General features: G+C 46.2%; 1 protein-coding gene across 1 annotated transcript in view; it reads left to right on the forward strand.

Annotated features, from left to right (window-relative positions):
• The first annotated feature begins 6,832 nt into the window (after window positions 1-6,832).
• FAM50B (family with sequence similarity 50 member B) overlaps window positions 6,833-23,252 on the forward strand; it is a 54,135-nt gene continuing 37,715 nt past the window's right edge. The window contains exon 1 of the mRNA XM_063665778.1: window positions 6,833-6,944. The gene's annotated coding sequence lies outside the window, so the exon portion shown is untranslated. The remainder of the gene's footprint in view (window positions 6,945-23,252) is intronic.

Raw genomic sequence — 23,252 nt, forward strand, 5'->3', positions numbered from 1 at the left:
CTACATGGCATTCTGTTTGGAAGCTTGAATATAGTAGCAAAGATGTCTGATGGATTAGGCAATTGAGCTATTGTTCCCCAATCTCTTAACTTCTCTATAGCTGCGGCCCTACTTTTTTGCAGCAGCAATCATGTCTTCACCCCATGGGGTGGTGGACTAAGGAGCCTGTGGAGGCTCCCAGGTGGCTCTGTCCTTTACCAGCTGGGTGGCCATCAAGGGACCACTCCCAATTGTTATACCTCAGTTTTCTCAGTTTACCAAAAAGGAAATAATAATACGCTAAAATGAAAATAATAACAATAAAGAGCACTGGGATAGGAGGGGTAGAAGCTTAAACCTGAGAGTAAAGACAGACATGTATTTGAATCTACTGTCTGCCATTTACAAGTTATGTGACCTTGGGGAAGCTCCTTAAATTCTTTAAGCTTCAATGTCCTCATCTGACAAATGGAAAAAACAATGCCTCCCTCAGGTTATTGTGGCAAGGATTAAATGAATGTATGTAAACACCTAGCGCAGTGACTGGAAGGCTGTAATCACTCAATAAAGTTAGCTACTATTATTACCCACAGTTGACTATCTCAGAGGGCTGTTGTAAAGTTTACTCTATTGTGTTACTTATCGTTAGTGATGGCAGTGGTTGTGGTTGTAATGGGTGTTTACTATTAATATTTTTCTTTGTGGTTACGTGCTTGAAGAAGGGCCAAATGACACAGCTACATCTTACCCTGAAATACATAGATCTCAACCAAACATCCCTAGATCTCAGGAGCAAAAATTATGAGATAAGAGCAAGTTCACCAAGAGTGGCCGTTATAGGTGAAGTAAGCGTTTGAAGACAATATTGAGCCTTCCCATAACACAGTTGATCCTCTCCCCCCGCCCAGTGCTGCTACTCACCAGCATTTATTCACAGGCCAAGGATTTGTGCCAATCATTTTGGCTGGAAAAGTGTGCCAAAGAAGACAACAAGGACATCAGGAAAAGAACAATGTGCAGGATGGTGGTGTTTGGGTAAGGCATCACAGAAGCTCCAGGCCCACAGCTGTCCCTGCTGGAACTCTCCTGGTGCACTCAGCCCTTCAAAAGCAGACAAAAATGCTCTGCAAGGAAATGAAGAAGTTCACAAAACAGACTGGTCTCTCTCCACAATGGGTATGCAAATTGTGGCCCGCATGGAGACACTTCCTTCTCCCATACCCATGGCAGTCATCACTAACCAATGATGTTACTCTTTCCTGCTGAGCCCAGACAGAGCTTCAGAATCCTTCCCAGCAAAGCACACCTGGCATATGCTACTGAAAGATCAGCATTTTCATGCAGGATGAAATCTAGTGGTAATCTCACTTCATAATACCAGCCTAGTAGTCTTCCAGCATTTCTAAAAATGGTGGCAACGGCAGACCCTACTGGTTTTCTATCTAACGGAGACTCACCTATTCTTGGTCTTTCTTGGCAGAGTCTACTTTGCACTATAGAGGCTGAAATGTCAGGTATTCTATTTCCCAGTCTCCTCTGCAATTAGGAAGGTTATATGGCCTATTCCTGGCCAGTGAGACACAAGGGGACACTTCTATATTTCCTCTGATAAAAAGAGATGTGCAAAGAGAAACAGGACTCTTGGGACTTGCATATGTGAGGCTGTAATGTCTGGAGCTATGGCCATCATCTCCTAACCATAAGGACCTAAGCCTAAAGGCAAAAGTCTGTGCTCTGTGGATGGTGGAGCAAGAAGATAGAAGGCATCTGGAAATTTTTTTTTTTTTTTTTTTGAGATGGAGTCTCACTCTGTTGCCCAGGCTAGAGTGCAGTGGTATGACTTGGGCTCACTGCAACCTCAACCTCCCAGGTTCAAGCGATTCTCCTGCCCCAGCCTTCTGAGTAGCTGGGAGTACAGTTATGCACCATCATACCTGGCTAATTTTTATATTTTTAGTAGAGATGGGGTTTCAGCATGTTTGCCAGGCTGGTCTTGAACTCCTGACCTTAGGTGATCCACCCGTCTCAGCCTCCCAAAGTGCTGGGATTACAGGTATGAGCCACCATGCCCAGCTGGGATCTGGATCTTTAACATTCTTTGTCACTAAATTTACCAAATTTGGAACCACCTACTCCTGGACTTCTCATTATATGAGAAAATACGCCATTCTTATTTAGGTCAATTTTAGTTAGATATTTATTTATTTATTTATTTAATTTATTTTTTGAGATGGAGTCTCACTTTGTTGCCCAGGCTGGCATGCAGTGGCGCTACCTCGACTCACCGCAACCTCCACCTCCCAGGTTCAAGGAATTCTCCTGCCTCAGCCTCCCGAGTAGGTGGGATTACAGGCATGCACCACCACGCCTGGCTAATTTTTGTATTTTAGTATAGACGGGGGTTTCACCACGTTGGCCAGGCTCATCTTGAACTCCTGACCTCAAGTGATCCACCTAGCTTGGCATCCCAAAGTGCTGGGATTACAGGCATGAGCCACTGTGCCCAGCCTAGTTGGATATTTTATTACTTGCAGCCAGAAGCATTCTTACTTGATTTGAATCCCTTTTCTTATGTTTATGGAATCCCCTACCTTAAATAGCAGAGAACACTCCTGGTAGCAAAGCTAATGATGCCAACTGCTCACTTTCTGAGCTTCCTATGCAATTCAGAATGGGCGTATTATGTAAGTTCCACCAATCATATGCACCCATGCCAAGCCTTGCTTAAGAAGCTCATAGTATATAGAAATAGAGGTGGTACACAATCCATGCTAGTGAAGGAGCAAGGAGCTATGTCCAGTTTCCGCAGGCAGTCTTGACAGTGGCTGTGGCTGCAGCCGCAGCTGGAGTCTGGTGACGTCCAATATCAGGAGTGCAGCTAGTGTTGGCAATGCCCTGCAGCATCAGTGGTGGCATTATTTGGAGTAGGTAGGGGAGGGATTTCCTGGGTGCGTTACTTCCAAGCCTGGCTCTCCATCCTGCCAAGAGAATTTTTGAGCTTCTCAATGTCCTTTTAATCAATTCCCATTTTGCTTAAAATAGCAAAACTGATTTCTGTTGCTACAACTAAGAATCTTAACTGATAACTCATATCCAATGGCAACTATGGATGACACCATCTGAAAGAAGTCCTTTGTTAGCAAACTGCTCACTTGCCGTCTCATTTGAGTGCATAAACATACATCCCTAAGTCCTAGTGTGTAAAATTTGGAATATTTTTACTTTTATTAATTTGGTTTTCCATGGTGAGGAAGGTATAAACTCAACAAAATTGTTAAAAGAATCCTCCAGAAACACACATGAGACAATATTTTCTGCTTCCTGGAAGGAAACAGGAGCTTAGCCTGTGTCTTTTTTGCGGTTGCTCAGAGTGTCCACCTTGACACAGTTACCATGGTAAGAGCTTCCTTTTGAAAGCACAGTGGAATCAGCCCATTCAGAGCGTGTTCTAGCAGGCATGTGATTCTTTCCTGCTTCCATAGACACCAATTTCATTGTAGGCTCCATGTATTGTTGTCTTCTTCCTGAGACCTTGGGTTGGGGCCAGCTGAGCGGGTTTTGGTAACAGCTGTTTCTCTCCTGATTATTTTTTGATTTCTTTGCTATATGAGGCTGCCAGTGAACACTTACATCACACGCAGAAGTGATATGAGAGCCAGGAGCAGAACCAAACCTCCTCCTGGAAGATTCTTATGCTATTTAGGCCTTGAGGGTAGACCAGATGGCTGACACTGACCCTTTAGCTATTCAGTAGCCTGTAGACTAAAACTCCTGCCATAGGCTCACTTGCCTCAGATCTTAATTTCCTGCTACTCTTCTCATCCTTAAACCCTTTCTTCTTTAGTCAGTCAGTAATAATAATAGTCACCTTTAATAAGTACATACTATCAACCTTCCACAAGCTATATGCTTTATATACGTTATTTCATTTAATCTTTCTATCTCCTCTGCGAGGTAAGTATTATTACCCCCATTTTATAGATAAGAAAACTGAGATGCAGAGGGGTTAAGCAATTTACATAAGGTCCCTTTGAGAGGTTGACATTATTAGGATCTTCTCCTATGTCCATGCTTTATCTCCCACACAGACTCTTTGAAAGCAGCAACCAAGTAACATTGATCAGTCCCACACCCACAGTGTTAGAATGCCCTGATTTGTATCACTGGCCTATTTCCATTGTGTAAATACTCCCATCATCACTCACTTCAAGCTACCAGTGTGAAGTCACTGGGAGCAGATGTGCACAATGGGCTCCCACAAGCCAGGGAAAGCCAGCTATGGCATCTTGCTGGCCCTGAGATGTGCATAGATACCTAAGGGGTCTAGTCGCAAATTCTGCTTGTCTGTTTGGGTGGGATTTGGCTCTATCATTCTCTAACAGTTGTTAAAAGCACAGTACCTTGGAAGAATCTGCTAATGAGGGTGGCGGATACTTCACCCAAATCTTACTCTGTGCCCTCTCAGGGTAGGACACTCAAGCTTAGTCCCAAGGGGAACACACCCCTCCACATGAGGTGATGTTTAGGCAGAGGGAAGCTGTGTGACCCATGGTGTCCCTTCTAAATAAAAGCAAAACAGCTAAAACAAAGCCTTTTTGCTGTGATTTGGAGTAATAAGGTGAGGAATTTCTTCTAAGAATGATTAACCGTAAAGGCATGCAAAATATGTCTGACCGAACACAAAGTTTAATGATATCGTATTCTTCCTGCCAATGACAGACCTTTTCATCATTCTCTTATGTCCAAGATGCTCTTGTTTAAACGAAAACAAAATTCCTCTTGTTTAAGATCTGATCACACTTACCACGCTTACCCTCACCAACAGGAAGGTGTTTTAAAATGCTTACAGTAAGAGATGCTGGATTCTGTGTTTCTAAAACAAGTGTGCTTAGAACAGTAAGTAAATATGTACATTGTGTGGTTAGGAGAGAAATGGATTTCTAGTTCTTAGTAAATCTCCAAAGAGTTCCAAGTCTCTTAAGTTAATGAAATTGAAAACAATATTTGGCAGCTCAGTAATAAAATGACCTCATAGGTATGCATGCTTAGATTAGGGAACTCATTCATTCTTTCAACAAAATTTTATTGAATGTCTCTTAGGTGCAAGACACTCCGTAAGGGTCTGGGGATATAAAGAAGAGAAAAACCCAGGCCAATGACTGGGGATGAAGTGGCTAACGGATGCTTCCAGGGGTTGGCAAACCACAACCTGAGGGTACAACCCAGCTGCAGCCTGGGGTTTACTGGAGCGTGGCCACACCTACCACTTATGCATCTGCTGTGGCTACTTCAACTCAGGCACCTAGTTGAGTAGCAGCTGGGACAGAGACCGCTTGTCCACGGAGCCTAAAATACTCACTGTCCCTTGAGAGAAAGAGTTTTCCAGCCTCTGGTCTTAGGAGAGAGAATGTAGGCCCAGACTATGGTGCTATGGGGGGCAAAGATGAGGAGACAGAGTGGGATGAACTTTAGAAGGTAGAATCTGTCAGGCGGGGAGCAGAGTATAGGACAAAGGATAATACCCAAGTTGTCAATGGGGCCTGGAGGGAGAGCCCTCTGCTTCCAGGCCACTTCCTTCCCACCCCGTGAGCCCTGAGTACACAGCACACCCAGCAGTTCCTGCTGCCCAATAGAGCAAACTATTTATATGCTTCTCAAAAAATCCCTTTATTTAATGTGAATTTTTTTTCTAGAGGTCTTGGGACAGTAAGTCTAAAATGAACACCTCTCTTTTTAAAAGTAACAGTTGATTGGAATATTGTCAGCTGCTTTATCTAATGCTGCCATAGCAATCAAGGGGAGGCCAGCCTCATAGAGAAAATAGAGCAGTATTGGACTTGGTAAGTTAAAACCTGTAATGGTGTTTTTCATCATCACTATGACCGTACTAATCCAAAATAAGGCACTATCAGAAAATTAATCTTTCATAGATAAAAATTTAACAAAGCAGTAGCTAGGTTACTCGACAGTAAATCTTTGCTTTATTTCTTTATCTTAATTAGAGAAATAACTATGGGTTAGGCTAAAGGCAGGTGAGTCAGTCTGCTAGGGGGAAGGTGACCTTGAGGACTTGTTAACTGTTCATCTGCTCTTTAACCCACCCAGAGGTCCTAAATGTCACACGCTTCATGAATTATGCCACATGAAGTTCATCAGTGCCAAACAACCTTATTAATGACTATTTGACCCAACAAACATGATTGAGGCCCTCTGGTTATAGGCACTGCTGTGCCCATGCCCTGCCCTGGGGTGGCAGAAATACCAACAAGACCAGGCACTGCCCTTTAAGGAGCTCACAAACTAGCATGAGAGGATGGAGCTTCCACAGATGTCCCAAGAAGTCAAATGTAATCCCTTTTTAGCAGAGATGGAACCCTCCTGACAGCTAGTGCTCTATCTTCCCATCACGTCTCCCAATTCTCCTGCCAATAGCACCAACAGCCTCCGCCTGCCGCCCTGGCCCTGCCCCCACTAAGTGATTTGAATGGAAGCCGCTGCCGAAGGCGGAACACTTCCCCGCCCTGGCCCCACTCTGACACCTCCTTCCTGCCCCTGGGCTCCTTGGTGAATGAAGTTTGATCCCTGCCTCCTGGCATCACTGCCCTTCCTAGAGTTTGGTTTTGAGACCCATAAATTGCCCATATTTGCATAAATTAGTTTTAAGTTTCTGGCCCTTGCAGAAAAATCCTGACGAATAAGAATGGGCCAAGAAAGCCCAGGAGAGGGAGTGGTTATTTCCAGCTGGGGGCACTGGAGAGAGTTTCTGCAGACAGAGGCGGGAAGGGCGCGCCCGGCAGCAGGTACTGCACATGCAAAGGCCAGGCAGGGTATGGTGGATTCGGGGAACAAGGCCACGGTTGTTGCAATTGGATCTATTTGGGGGAGAGAAGGCCACGGCTGGAGATAAAGAGGAAAAAGAAACACAATTCAAAAGCCAGAATATCTGTGATGAACTTCGAATGCAGGTGAGTTCCCCAAGTCAGGGGTCAGGAGTGCCATCGTTTTAGCCCTCCTTGGGTACAAATTACACTTCGAGCAAGTGGCAATCTTAGGGCAGCATTAGAGAGCAGAATGCCATGTTCAGCTGGTTTTTCTCTCTCCTTTCTGACCTCTCACTTCTTGGTATCTCTGTAATTAGGGCTTGCTTACCTATTTCTGATTGCCAGTGTCCATGACTAGATATCTGGGAGGAATAAGCTGCTTAACATGCGCTCTACTCTGAAATATGGTCTTCTGGTTGGGCTTTAATTTGCCTGTGGCTGCTGCTCACAAGTTTTAAAATGTATATTCTGGGTCTGGCCCTTGGAATATAGAAGCTACATGTGAAAACCGCATTGTGTGTGTGCTGCTCACAGATGAATGCACTCCATTCCTAAATGTGAAGACCTCTCAGATCTTTGGAAGGAATGGACTCTCTTTGTCTTTGTTCAAGCAGGAGATCTTAGTAAAAAGTATTGCATAGGGCTGGGGGCCGTGGCTCATGCCTGTAATCCCAGCACTTTGGGAGGCTGAGGTGGGCAGATCACGAGGTCAGGAGATCAAGACCATCCTGGCTAACATGGCGAAACCCCGTCTCTACTAAAAATACAAAAAATTAGCCGGGCGTGGTGCAGCATGCCTGTAGTCCCAGCTACTTGGGAGGCTGAGGTAGGAGAATCGCTTGAACCTGGGAGGCAGAGGTTGCAGTGAGTCGAGATCACGCCCCTACACTCCAGCCTGGGTGACAGAGAGAGACTCCGTCTCAAAAAAAAGAAAGTAGCACTTAAGTTTTGAAGGCAGCTTCTGAAAGTCTGAGCCTCGTACACGTGGCTACAACAAAATACAGAAAGAAGCAGGGAGCACACCCAGGACCTCTCTGCGCTATTTTTGCATCTTCCCCTGAGTCTGTAATTACTTTCAAGATTTTTGTTTTTAATGGGGCAGGGTCTGCGGTTAAATACATATGGGAACTGCTGGGCATTGTATCATCTGCTAGAGATCCACAAACCACATGAGCATTCCGAAAGTTCTGAGAGGTCCTGCAGCCAAATAACAAGATTCTTTATAGCAGCATGATTTGTAATCCTTTGGGTATATACCCAGTAATGGGATGGCTGGGTCAAATGGTATTTCTAGTTCTAGATCCCTGAGGAATCACCACACTGACTTCTACAATGGTTGAACTAGTTTACAGTCCCACCAACAGTGTAAAAGTGTTCCTATTTCTCCACATCTGCTATAAAGACACATGCACAATAGTGCTATGAATATTGCAGCACTATTCACAATAGCAAAGACTTGGAACCAACCCAAATGTCCAACAATGATAGACTGGATTAAGAAAATGTGGCACATATACACCATGGAATACTATGCAGCCATAAAAAATGATGAGTTCATGTCCTTTGTAGGGACATGGATGAAATTGGAAATCATCATTCTCAGTAAACTATCGCAAGGACAAAAAACCAAACACCGCATGTTCTCACTCATAGGTGGGAATTGAACAATGAGAACACACGGACACAGGAAGGGGAACATCACATTCTGGGGACTGTTGTGGGGTAGGGGGAGGGATGGCATTAGGAGATATACCTAATGCTAAATGACGAGTTAATGGGTGCAGCACACCAGCATGGCACATGTATACATATGTAACTAACCTGCACATTGTGCACATGTACCCTAAAACTTAAAGTATAATTAAAAAAAAAAAAGATTCTTTACTGGGAGTAACAACTTAGTCCCCCCTTTTATATGCTTAGCTACACCCTGCAGAGTTGAATTGTTTGTTTTCTCAAACTGGTCAGTTTTTGAGATACCAAAAACAAAGCCTGGAGAGGCCATGGGCAGAGATTAGAATTCACGCAAGGACTCTTGGCTGCCTCTCCTGAGAAGTATGTTTGGAGCCTGCCAGCCCTGCAGTGTGCCGGGCAGGGAACCTCCACAGGCTCAGACACCTAGCATTCCTTCCCGTTATAAACGATGCTGTCTGTGAGGCCAGCAAACACTGGCCTGTAGTGTCCTGGAGGTCACAGGGGTGAGAGTGAGCCCAGCCCATGTGCAGGACAGTGAGGAGGCCAGAATGACCAGGGCAGAGAGGGCAACACACTGGGAAAGTGATGGAAATAGGAATCAGACCAGTGCTAATTGTGTACTATGCAGTGAGGCAAGTATGAGCAAGAATACGATAGCTGTTGGCCTTAAGAAGCCTCATTGACATCTAATTGGCTGGAAATACTGGGACAGATTAAGCCAGGACACAATTAACTATATTACAAAAGAGAATATGAATGTCCTAATATGCCACAAGGATTCAAAGAGAAGGAGTCATAACTATTCTAAGAGGCTCCTTGGAGGAAGTGGTGTTAAGGAGGGTCTTGAGGAATAAGTAGAATTTCAAAGGCAATGTCTATATTATATCAGCTCAGAATACTACCAACTATAAGGAATGGAACCCCCAACTGACAGGGCTTACCCAATTAAGCATTAATGCTGTTTGACTATGTCATATGAAGTCTGGAAGTCAATGGACGGATCTTAAAAATAGGCTAAGAGATCAAAAGCCCACCCAAAAGACTATGTTCTATGCAACTCCATTTATATGGTGTTCTAGAAAAGGCAAAGCGATAGTATCAGAAAATACAGAGCAGTGGTTGCCAGGGCCTGGCAAGGCGTAGTAGTGGAATGACTACAAACAGGCACAGGGGACTTTTTGGGGTGATAGAAACTGAGAAAGAAAAAAAACCTTTCATCTGAGGAACATGAGCCCCTTTAAATTCTCAGGTCCAGAAAGACATTGAAATGTGACAGCAGCCCCATATGCTGGACATGCCCTATAGTGCAACAATGAGTAGCCAATCACTAATCAATGTTATTCAACGTTATTTCTGTAAACCAATGAGAATTCCTAACAAACAACTTTGATAGTTGGCCCCTCTCCTGATTTGTCCTTTTTTATTTATTTTTTTTTGAGACGGAGTCTCGCTCTGTCGCCCAGGCTGTAGTGCAATGGCGCGATCTCGGCTCACTGCAAGCTCCACCTCCTGGGTTCACGCCATTCTCCTGCCTCAGCCTCCCGAGTAGCTGGGACTACAGGCACCTGCCACCACGACCAGCTAATTTTTTGTATTTTTAGTAGAGATGGGGTTTCACCGTGTTAGCCAGGATGATCTCCATCTCCTGGCCTCAGGTGATCGGCCTGCCTTGGCCTCCCAAAGTGCTGGGATTACACCACGCCCGGCCTGTCCTTTTTTAAAACACAAAAGCAATACAAAACTCAAGTCTCTCCTGTGTCCTCTGGAGCCCTTTTAATGTGTCTTGGGCTGCAGTCCTAAACCTTGGCCCAGATAAATTCTGTATTAATTTTGCCTCAATTTCTTTCTTTAGGTCAACAGGAGATTCCATATGTCAGTTGTGATGGTGGTGACATCACAATACATTTGCCAAATCTATAGAACTGCACCTTTAAAATAGGGTAAATTTTTATATATCTCAATAAAACTATTTTTTTTTGTTGTTACAAAAGAATATGTATCCACTGGGGAAAAAAAAAAAGAAAATGAAATAAAAATACAAAAAGCCCAAAAGAGGAACATTAGAATCCCCACCCCCACCCCCACCAATGTTGAGGTCTATCCTTTCAGTATTTGCTATAATCTAATTGGGATTATGCTGTGCATGTTTTATAATCTTTTTCTAAAACTTAACTTTTAGTGTCTTAAGAGTATCCCATCATGTGAATGTACCAAAAGTTACTTAACCAGTCCCCATTTTGAGGGAATTCATCATTTCCATTTTTAAACCTGATACAAATAATCCTCTGCTGCATCAGTACCCGTAAGATTAGGGTATCCTGCATAGACCCATAATGTTCCCTAGTTGGTGTATTTGGTGAAAGGTGTGAACACTTTTAGGACTCTTTTTGGTTCTTTTTTTGAGACAGAGTCTTACCGTGTCACCCAGGCTGGAGTGCAGTGATGCAATCTTGGCTCACTGCAACCTCTGCTTCCCAGGTTCAAGCAATTCTCATACCTCAGCCTCCCTTGTAGCTGGGATATCAGGTGTGCACCACTGTGCTTGGCTAATTTTTGTATTTTTAGTAGTAATGGCGGTTTTGCCATGTTGCCCAGGCTGGTCTCGAACTCCTGGCCTCAAGTGATCCTGCCCACCTCGGCCTCCCAAAATGCTGGGATTAAAGATGTGAGCCACTGTGCCTGGCACTTTCAGTGACTAAGACACACACGTCTTGGCACACATGAGTGTCATATTCATCCCTCTTGAGAGATTCTATTTTTAAGTCATTGCAACTCATGTGAAGTCGCGTCTCAGGAATGCAGGAGCTGGGCGAGCTGTGGAATGTTATGTGAGGAATATGTCCAAGTTTCTTGAAAGTTTCACAAACTGCTTCTAAAGGCAATTTCAGAAGGAGGGATCTTCAGGGTTGCTCTGAACAATCAACAAACTGGGTACACAGCCTCACAAGACGATGACCTCTTTGAAAAACAGTTCTCATGTAGACAGAGAAATCCCACACATTTGTTCTGTAGGAGAGGAAAAAAATAATTTTCTCTCTGCCCTTCTGAGTCTTAGCTGGGAGGGACTCCTGTGACAAAAGACAGATTAACAAGAAAAAAACAAGCAGAAGCTTACTAACATGTATGTCTCATATGCACAGGGAGACACCCAGAGACATGAGTAACTCTCAAAGAGGTGGCTTAGAGTTCAGGCTGAAATACTATCTTCCCCTGAAACAAAGAAGGAAGGGTGTATGAGGAAGTTGTGAGGATGAACCAGGAAAAGCACAGGAAACAGGGTAAGGTTTGCCATACAAATTTAAACCTGTGCCTTCTCCATTGATGAGAGTCTCTTGATAATTTACAGCCATTTCTCCTCCTGATACTGACAGAGGAACACCCTTATAAATTGGAATTTCCATTACAGGTATAAATTTCCCCTACAAAAGGGTAACTTCTCTGTTTTCAGAGATTCTCCTGTGTCAGCAGTTTCTCAAAATAATTCTTATGCCAAAAAGACCAGCCTAGTCTGGTCTCCTACAGTTGTGTTTTGGTGGTCCTCTGCAGTCCCTTTACTACTATGTCAGTATTAGATTGCTGTGCTTTCATCTTGGATAGGTGTGTCCATGTGTATTTTATATTATATAGGAGTGTTTACTGTGTATGAATTACTAATTTACATAACGACCATAGCATTTGTCCTTACGTGACTGGAAAGGGGTGCAGAATCTTCTGTATTCACCACCTCACTCTCATTACTACTCAGCACAGGGCACAGAACCCGCCCGTGCAGGAGCTGCTCATCTTGGCTGTGAATCGCGGGGCCTCACCGGACTTATGCCATCACCACCTGAGATGAGTAACCTGGGAAGTTTTTTTTTTTTTTTTTTTGAGACGGAGTCTTGCTCTTGTCACCCAGACTGGAGTGCAATGGAACTATCTCAGCTCACTGCAACCTCTGCCTCCTGGGCTCAAGCAATTCTCCTGCCTCAGCCTCTTGGAGATTACAGGTGCGGGCCACCATGCCTAGCTGATTTTTGTATTTTTAGTAGAGACGGGGTTTCGCCATGTTGGCCAGGCTGGTCTCGAATTCCTGACCTCGTGATCCACCCGCCTCAGCCTCCCAAAATGCTGGGATTACAGGGATGAGCCACCGCGCCCAGCTCCTAGGAGTTTTAAACTCCTGCGCGTCAGCCCCCAGGTGAGCTGTTTCAGGGCAGGGCTGCTTCTTCCCGGATACTTGGATTCATTTCCTGTGGCTGCTGTAACACATTACCACCAACTTGGGCACCTTAAAACAACAGAAATTTCTTGTCTGATATTTCTTGCTGCGAGAAGTCTAAACTCAGGGTGCTGGCAGGGCTGAATGTCCTCTGCAGGCTCTGGGGAAGGGTCTGCACCAGGGGGTATCTCCCAGCTCCTGGGACTGCTGCCAGTCCCTGGAGCTTGGCTTGCAGCTTCCTTGCTGCAGTCTCTGCCTCCATCTTCACAGGCTGCCTTCCCTCTTGGCGTGTCTACCTCTGTCTCTTCCCTTTGTGTAAGGACATCCATCGGTCACATCAGATTAAGAGCCTGCATGACTCTAGTGTGACCTCAACTTGATCACATCGTCAAAACTTTATTTCCAAAGAAGGCTGTATTCACAGGGGCCAGGGGCTAGGACTTCAACCTACCTTTTTAGGGGGACGCCATCCAGCCCACAATAATGATTTACTTTCTTTGTCTCAGCTAAGCCAGCTTCTCACGATTACTGTTCATAGCCAAGACACTTTACCATAAAACACACATTAAATGTCAGCCGCTTCCTTTTTCTTTTTTTTCTTATTTCTTTTCTTCTTCTTCTTTTTTTTTTTTTTTTCTTTTTTCTTTTCTAATTCTTTTTTTTTTTTTTTTTTTTTTTTTTTTGAGACAGAGTCTCACTCTGTCACCAGGCTGGAGTGCAGCGGCGCGATCTCAGCTCACTTCAACCTCTGCTTCCCAGGTTCAAGCGATTCTCCTGCCTCAGCCTCCCAAGTAACTGGGATTACAGGCATGTGCCACCACACCCAGCTAATTTTTGTATTTTTAGTAGAGACGAGATTTCACCATGTTAGCCAGGACGGTCTCAATCTCTTGACCTTGTGATCCACCCACCTCGGCCCCCCAAAGTGCTGGGATTACAGGCATGAGCCACCGCACCCAGCCAGCCTCTTGATGGATTGTAAAAATCATTCATTCTTAGCTGGGGCAGTTTTTCCCCTTGGGGGCATTTAGCAATATCTGAAGACATTTTTGGTTGCCATGATTGATTGGGGGTGGTCGTGGTGCTACTAGCTCTAGTGGGTAGAGGCCAAGGACATGCTCACCATCCTGTTATGCCCAGGACAGCACCCACAACATGGAAGCATGTAGTCTAAAGTGTTGGTAGTACTGCAATTGAGAAACTGATGTAACTCAAACATCCCGTATTGGTTAGCACTTCAACATATCTTCTAGGGGGACACAGTTCAATCTATAACAGATCTCCCATTTAATTTTATTCTGGCCTTACCCCAAGTTAGACATCTGAATCAGTGATGATAAATGGTTATCAGATAAATGATAAATCTGAATCAGTGATGATAAATGAACAGTGATGATGAATGGTTGCTCAAATGCAAGGCAGTTTTACTAGGGGGCATGGATGAAAGCTAGATGTAACAGGAAATGAGAAGCCTCTATTTTAAATGTTGAATCTGTGTTAAAATCTTTTTTTTGTTTGTTTTTTTTTTTTTTCTTTTGAGATGGAGTCTCACTCTGTCGATCAGTCTGGAATGCAATGGCATGATCTCAGCTCCCTGCAACCTCTGCCTCCCAGGTTCAAGCACTTCTCCTGCCTCAACCTCCCGAGTAGCTGAGATTACAGGAGCGTGCCACCATGCCCAGCTAATTTTTTATATTTTTTGGTAGAGACAGGGTTTCACCATGTTGGCCACGCTGGTCTCGAACTCCTGACCTCAAGTGATCCACCCGCCTCGGCCTCCCAAAGTACTGGGATAACAGGTCTGAGTCACCACACCTGGCCTAAATATTGAATCTTAATCACTGATTTTTATGAACCCCTGCAGCAAACAAAAAAACTAACAGTGCTGGAAGCAGATGTGTAGAAAAGGTCTAATATCATGTTGTGTAATTAGGAAATGCCACTTTATTAGAAAAAATGCCATGTTCCATGAAATTGGGGACTGCATCTCTTTGTTCATGGCAGTATCACCAGCACTTAGAGCGGGGACTGGCACACAGTAAGTGCTCAATGAATACTTTTTGGGTGAATTAGAGTCTCAGGGAGGAATTTTAAGGAAAATCCTTACCTCAGAGGCCTTGCCCCTTACTACTCAAAACGGAAATGACTCCAACTCCCTTTCCGGGATGTCGTGGAAGTGGCGTTTACGAGCATGAATTGCTACATGTGCAGATTACAGAGCAGAAGCTTGCGTGTGTACGAAGAGTACAAAGTATTACTCAGATCACACATAAACATACACATAATTATACAGTGCTCACTTCTGTAAACCTCCTAAGATAATAGTGAAGAAGACACAGGCTAAAAATGGGAAGTCTAAGCGGAAGAGCCAGACAAGTGTCCAAAGGAAAATGATCTGTAGAAGTAAGAAGGGCTGTTTGTGAAGCCAGGACCAGGGGTGCAGACAGGAGCTCAGGAGACTCCACAGCCACCGCTGCAGCCAAGGTTGTCCTCCCGGCCATGCCATCTGTCTTCCAACTCCAGCCTGGTCTGGAATCCCTCTCCTCCACACCACCCTCCTCTGGGAGGTGGTCTCCTTTCTTCCTGCCCAGTACCTTTATGTTCTTTAACTCAAAAAGCAGTGGAAAGAGAAGACAAGGGCCCTGAGAGAGACCTGGGGAACTCGGAAGCCTTTGACTTTGTTCTCAGTAATTCTTAGTTGACCTTGGGTTAATCTGTCGGCAACAAAGTCCAACGCAGCAGTGATAAAGAACTTGCCCACTGTGTCAGGCAAGGCCTTTGAAAAAGCAGGGCTGGGACAATCCCTGGTAAGGCACGCAGGGGCCAGCCCTGCCTCTCACAGCCTGTCCAGCGGCCCCTGCTTGCCCCCGGTGCTCACGCTGGCCCATGCCAGGTCTCAGGACACCCGCCCCCTTCCATTCTGTCATGTCTAAAGCATCTGACCCAAAGACTAACCTCCCCTGGAGTTCAGGAAGACTCCGCTCTAGGGACAGAGCTGACCAACGGCCCAGGCAGGACCAGCCAGTTCAATCTCGTGTCCTCTGGGCTGCCGTCTCTGCCTCAGCGGCTACCTTGGAATCTCACCCTCCCAAGGGAGTCCCACCCCACTGGGGCTTCTGAGCCACCCTTAGACTCAACAGGGCTCTAAAAGCAGGGGTTGAAGCATATTAGAGTTTTGTGACAAGTAATAATAAATGTAACCCTAATTATGGGCCTACCACTGTTCTAAGAACTTTACACACAGCCGGGTGCGGTGGCTCACGCCTGTAATCCCAACACTTTGGGAGGCCGAGGCGGGTAGATCACCTGAGGTCAGGAGTTTGAGACCAGCCTGGCCAACATGCGGAAACCCCGTCTCTACTAAAAATGCAAAAATTAGCTGGGCATGGTGGCAGGTGCCTTTAATCCCAGCTACGCAGGAGGCTGAGGCAGGAAAATTGCTTGAACCCAGGAGACAGAAATTGCAGTGAGCCGAGGTCTCGCCACTGCACTCTAGCCTGGGCGACGGAGCGAGACTCCATTTCAAAAAAAGAAAAGAACTTTACACACATAAATCCATGTCATCCTCCCAATAACCCTGAGACAGGTGTCTATATCAGCGTCCCCACTTTTCAGATGAGGAAACTGAGGCAGATGTCAAAGCGCTACTTGACACAGCTAGCAATTAAATAGTAAAAAGACGGTCGTGAAAAGATAATTAGTAAAAAGATAATTAAATACGTTTTTGAGGGTTTGTTTGAAAAGTTAATCTTCCATTTATGATACTGTTTCTGCAGAAAATGCTTTTGAATTTCAAACAATTACTTCCTAAAAAATTTTGAACCAAAGTCAAGCCTAGGCCTTCATACCCATATTTTAATAGTGGTGTGTTGGGCTTCATAGTACCTTGGCAAGAAGAGCCTTCCTTCTGCCCCCCAACTCCTACCACACAGCCACCACCTCCTCCCACACCTCCTCCCCTGTGTCTCCCTCACCCCACAGCCTGGACAGACTTCCATTAGAAAGTACTTGAACTTTTTCTTTTTTTTTTTTTAGATGTAGTCTCGCTTTGTCACCCAGGCTGGAGTGCAGCGACGTAATCTTGGCTCACTGCAACCTTTGCCTCCTGGGTTCAAGCAATTCTCCTGCCTTAGCCTCCTGAGTAGCTGGGACTACAGGTGCACGCCACCACGCCCGGCTAATTTTTGTATTTTTTTAGTAGAGATGGGGTTTCACCATGTTGGCCAGGCTGGCCTCAAACTCCTGACCTCAGGTGATCCACCCACCTCGACCTCCCAAAGTGCTGGGATTACAGGCGTGAGCCATCATTCATGCAGATACATCTTTGCAAGAGCAGATCTTAATGGAAGAAATTACCATAAAATTATCCTAAAGTTTGCCAAAATGATGAAGTAAGAGTTACTCAATTTTTTTTTTACAATAATAAGAAAGTCTGGAAGGCACAGCATCTCCTTAGGAGTTATGAGTAGAATAAATGAAAGCTTCAAGAGGGAAGCCGATGGCAGGATCCCAGGTGGGTGGGGAGGGCGGAGGTGGATGAAAGTTGATTACAAACGTGTCCAGTAGCAAGTGGGAGTGGGCAGCCTGAGCCAGGAATTCCCAAAAGGTTGCGGGAGTTGTACAGAAATGAGTGAAGGGTCAGAACCCAGTCGCTGGCTCAGATTATAGTAATGTCTTCCTGTGTTAGAAAGAGTGATTCATTATTTTCAAAGGAATGGATAGAAGAGGCCATCCTTCCACACATCTGGGACCCAGTCTTCTTTATGGTAAAGAAAGGTTGGACATCATTCTTTGAGCCCTTTCAGCTTAGAGTCTGTGAGTCGGAAGAGTTTGTCCATGAACAGAGACACTAGAACCAAGCCACATACAAACACGTTTTCATAGTGTTGAGAGAATGTATTGCTTGCATATTATGGCTTCAAAGTCAAAATACAACTCCAAAGGACAAACAATTTAGTAGAGTCATGAAAAAACAAGTGAACCTGCTGTAGGATTGGCAATGCATTGAGGAGGCCAGCCTAGTGGGCTCTGGCAGGAGGAAGAGCTCAGCAAACAGGGCAGGGGGCAGCGTCTGTTCAGCACGATGCTATCTGGGGCTGACCAGAATGGCTTCATGAGTGTGTCTGGGTGTGCAAATGTGCATGTGAGTACGTGAGTGTGCATGCACACATGCTTGCTGCAGTTACTCACTACAGTGCTTGTTTTTGCCAAGTCCTCAGCTCCCAAGTTGGTGCCTGTGAAGCTGGTGCGGTCTGCAGATGAGTTTTCTCTGTTTGGGCTCCTGGAGGCTCCAGCTGTGCCAAGCTAGAGTATGGCCACTGGTGACTAAGCAGAGAAGCATGTGTCCAGCTGGGTGTGCCTCTCTGTGCAGCTACAGAGAGAAATAATAGGCTTCTTTGCCTGCAGGACAAGCCCCTTGTCAGTCTGCAAAGAAGTGGCTGGTTCCTCAGCCAGCCGCAGGGAGACCCTGAGGTGTAGAGAAGAACCTCTCTGACCCTGGGGAGCTGAGGGGATGTTCTGTAGTGTCGCAGGGGAGATTATTCAGGCTACCCAAGCTGTACAGCATGGCTGGAGGGAACATACAGTCGTCCCTCAGCACCCCAGGGGGATTGGTTCCAGGACTCCATGCAGATACCAAACTATGGGTGTTCAAGATGCTTATGAAATCACAGAGTCTTCACATACATCCTATGCACATCCTCCCATATACTTTATTTAATTAATTAATTTATTATTTTAATTTTTTAGAGAAGGATTTCACTCTATCCCCCAGGCTGGAGTACGGTGGTGTGATCATAGCTCACAGCAGCCCTAATCTCCTGAGCTCAGGTAATCCTTCCACCTCTGCCTTCTGAGTAGCTGGGACTACAGGCCCACAGCACCATGCTTGCCTAATTTTTGTACTTTTTGTGGAGACGGGATCTTACTGTGTTGCCCAGGCTGGTCTCGAACTCCTGGCCTCAAGTGATCCTCCCGCCTTGGCCTCCCAAAGTGCTCTCCTGTATACTTTAAATCATCTCTATAGTACTTCTAATACTTAATACAACATAAATGCTATGTAAATAATTGTTATACTGTATTTTTTTGTTTGTATTAATTTTATTGTTATTTTAATTTTTTTCCCCAAATATTTTTTATGCACGGTCAGTTAAATCTGAGGATGTGGAACCTGCAGATTTAGAGGTTGGACTCTACCTGTGTGGTCATCACCTGGGCTGTCCAGCCTGCTTCAGTGCATTGCTACGTGCCCATTCCCAAAACCGATACTGGAGCACTCCACCAGGCTACCTAGTCAAGGCTACAGCTTGACTCCCTGTGGCCAGGAGTCCCCAACTACACATAACCATGGGACAGGGGAGAAAAAAGCAGGCCTTCTTGGCCTCACTGCCCACCTACCATGTTCCTCGGCTCACTGCAGCCACAGCTATCCTTGACCCCTCCTTGCAAGCTCTGTGTTTATAGTCTTCATCTCAGCCTGGGGGACTTCATTCAAAGGCCAGGCCCTTGGGCATGGTGGCTCACACCTGTAATCCCAGCACTTTGGGAGGCCAAGGCAGGCAGATTACCTGAGGTCAGGAGTTCAAGACGAGCCTGACCAACATGGCAAAACCCCATCTCTACTAAAATACAAAAAATAGCCAGGTGTGTGGTGGTACATGCTTGTAATCCCAGCTACCCCAGAGGCTGAGGCAGGAGAATCGCTTGAACCTGGGAGGCAGAGGTAGCAGTGGGCCGAGATTGCACTACTGCACTACAGCCTGGGAGACAGAGTGAGACTCCGTCTCAAACAAACAAACAAACAACGACAACAACAAAAACAGGCCCTGAGTTTAGTAGCTGAATCTTGCCTTATTTCTTACACCGAAGTTCTCAGCCCTATTAACTGAGCTCCCAGGAAGTTTGCTCCCATCAGCGTTCCCAGGATGGACACCTTGTTCCCCAATGGCTTGTCCCATTCTCCCTCAGCCTTCCCGGGATCTGGGTGGGGTCTCCTTTGCCACTGCTGGGCAAAGTGACACTTCCTGTGTCACTTGCTGCCCCTGGCGCCTCTGCCTCCATCCCAAGTCACAGCTTTTTCTGTGGCCTGCCCTCCGTGGTGTGAACACTGCCCACTCACAGTCCCTGGGTGTTCTGCATCCTGTTCCAGCTCAACTTTTCTGCTGCCCTCTTTTGCCACGCTCCGGGGCAACACCAGACTTGTCACCGGTTGCTATGGTCTGAACGTGTCCTTTTAAATTCCCGTGTTGGAAACTTAATCCCCAATGCAACAATGTGAGAAGCTACGGCCTTTTGGGAGGTGGTTGTGTCACAAGGGCTCCACCCTCATGGATGGATTAATGTGGCTCTAAAAAGGGCTTGTGGGAGTGGGTTCACTCTCTCTTCCCCTTTCACCTTCTCCCGTGTGAGGACACACAAGAAGGCTCTCACCAGATGTCACCGCCTTGATTTGGGACTTCCTAGCCTCTAGGAGAATGAAGAAGTAATGTTCTGTTTTTTATAAATTACCCAGTCTCAGGTATTCTGTTTTAGAGCACAAAACAGACACTGGCATTCTTCATGCTACCATCCCTCCATGTGGCTCCTAGCCAAGGCTGTCCACAGTGCAGCCTTGTGATGCCTTGGGATGCAGGGCCACGCTGCCATCACTATGTGTGCCAGCCCTCCAGCTGGCTACTTTCTGAGCTCCTCCATGGGTCAGGCAGGAACTGCAGCACATCCTGCGTATGATGCAGGAGCTGCAGGACACTTGGTGGGGTGCTACACACTGGCCCTCCCTTCTACCCCACCATGCTGCCTCACCCTACTTACCGCAACTGTGGGCACTCAGCCAGTGTTTTAGCGCATTGGGCTGCTATAACAAATTACCATGGACTGGGTGGCTTATAAACAACAAAAAGTGATTGCTCACTGTGCTGGAGGCTGGGAAGCCCAAGGTCAAGGGGCTAGCGATTCTCAGGGTTCTGGTGGTCGGAAATCCGAGATCAGGGCTGCCAGCATGGTTGGGTTCCGGCGAGGGCCCTCTCTGTGGCTTGTAGGTGGCCATATCCTTGCTGCCCCCACATATTGGGGGACTGGGAAGCAGGGAGAGAGAGAGAGCAAACTCTCCAGTATCCATTCTTATAAGAGCACTAAATCCCATCATAGGAACTCTGCCTGCATGCCTCATCTAACCCTGATTGTCTCTCAAAGGCCCCATCTCCAAACACCATCGCACTGGGGGTTAGGGCTTCAATGTGTGAATTTTAGGGGCATACATGCAGTTCATAATGAACGTCTACCTTGCAGGGCTGTTGTGAGGATTAAAGAGATAGTGTCTCAGCCGGACGCAGTGGCTCACGCCTGTAATCCCAGCACTTCGGGAGGCTGAGGCAGGTGGATCACTTGAGGTCAGGAGTTTGAGACCAGCCTGGCCAACATGGTGAAACTCTGTCTCTACCAAAAATATAAAAAAATTAGCCGAGTGTGGTGGTGCATGCCTGTAATCCAAACTACTTGGGAGGCTGAGGCAGGAGAATCACTTGAACCCAGGAGGTGGAGGTTGCAGTGAGCTGAGATTGTGCCACTGCACTCCAGCCTGGCGATAGAGCGAGACCCTGTCTCAAAAAAAAAAATAAATAAATAAGAGAGAGATAGTGCCTCTCCTATAGTGAGCATTGCCTTCCTCCAGCCATCAGTAAGTGAATATAGCACATAGAATTTAGCTCCATTGGACTCAAGTAGCCATCAATAGGGGACTACATAAACAAGCACGTTAAACTAGCTAAATAAGCTCGATGGACACCATGTGACAGAAAAAAGAGTAAAGAATTCCAGTGGTCCAATATGGAGCCATCTTCAATATACAGCTTCAAGCTAGCAAGAAAAGATACAGAATGCTGCACATTGTAAGCCACTTTTGTGTACAAAAGGGTGGAAAATAAGAACATGTGTTTGTATTTGCTTGTGCTTCAATGAAGGGAAATGTAAGAAACTCATAGAAGTCATTACCTGTAAGAGAACAGCAGTGAGGAAGAAACGGGTAAGAGCAATTCTCAAGTTACAGCTTTTAGAACATCTGGGTTTTGAATCATGTGATATATTTCTATATAAAACATTAAATTACAACAGATGAATAAGTAAAAGGTTTGCTGCATTCCAACATCCACTGTGTGTAGGGCAGGGCCTAGAGATGGTTGAAGCATTTTACCAGTGTGGAAACTGAACCCAGAGAGTCCTAGGACTTACCTAAAATCACACTGTGGGTGGCAGGATGAGAATCCACATCTACTGACTCCTGTTGCAGGGGCCTCTCCCCATCTCTTCTTTCCATGTTTAAGGCTCTGTATTCACTCCAGGGCTTACTCAGATGGAGTGGAGAAAAGATAAATTAATCCCCTCTAATTTCTCACTATCGGGAAATTTCCAGAAACCAGGGATATAGGAATAGGAAAAATGTAAGTTCCTTCCTGCCTGACAGATACAATCACGGGGTTTCATGAACGGCTCTCCACCTTTGCATGGAGTCACTGCCAAGGGAGAGGCCCCCCAGAGTCACTCACCTGCCCTCACTGGTCCAGCCGAGTGCACAGGATACGGCTGCTTCCTCCCCGGGCTGCTTTCCTCTGGTGACTCAGCAGGAGAGCTCCTGAAATAGCAGCCCTGGGGCGGAGGAGCTCGGGGAAGCCCTGGTCGTCTGGGGGAAGCACCCTTGTCACTGTCCCAGAGATAGCGCTCCCAAAATGTGTTTTCACCTTCCGGCCAGTGGGGCACTCCAACCCATGGCGTTTTAGAATGACAGGAAATGTGCATTGGAAAGTGCCTGAGAAATCTCTAGACCAGTGCTCCTCAAACCCAAAGCGCACAGAATCGCATGGGGTCTTGTTACAGTGCAGACTCTGAGTCGGTAGGTCCAGAGTATGGCCTGAGATCCTGCATTTCTAACCCACTGCTAGGTGAGGCCCTCCTGCTGGTCTTTTACAATTTGTGGAAGAAGGAAAGGAAGTCCCAAGAGATACAGACGCTCCACCAACGGTTTCATGTCCTATCTCCTGCCTCTCTGTGGAGGGGATGCTTTTCCTGCTGAGTCACCATGCCTTGAACTTGGACCCTTTTTAAAGGAAAAACAAAAGCCATGGTCATTGGTCCCCAAGATTATGTCTTATTCTCAGTCTTTATAGATTACAGACTTTTAATCTATTCTAAAGTCTTTTTCTGCACCTTTGGATGGGTGTTCGCGGGCTCCCAGGATGCAGCAGGGAGTGAGGTTGAGGCCATGCCAGAGGCTCCAGGCCTGGGGGCGGGTCCTGCCTGGCCCTGCGAGGGTGGGAGTGGGGCAATCGGCTGCCTTGGGGATGCAGGGCACCGGGGACGTGGGGAACCGGGGTCCCACCACCGCCACTGCTGCTCGTGCAGCCGCTTTTGCCGCCACAGTCCGTGCCCCCGCTCCCGCTGCAGCCGTGATGGCAGCAGCAGCTCTACATGGCCCACCCACCACTGCCATTACCAGCACTTCGGGAGGCTGAGGCAGGAGGATCACTTGCAGACAGGAGTTCAAGACCCATCCGGGCAACATAGTA

The sequence above is a fragment of the Pongo pygmaeus genome, chromosome 5 (genome assembly GCF_028885625.2).
Source record: "Pongo pygmaeus isolate AG05252 chromosome 5, NHGRI_mPonPyg2-v2.0_pri, whole genome shotgun sequence".
Taxonomy (NCBI): Eukaryota; Metazoa; Chordata; class Mammalia; order Primates; family Hominidae; genus Pongo; species Pongo pygmaeus.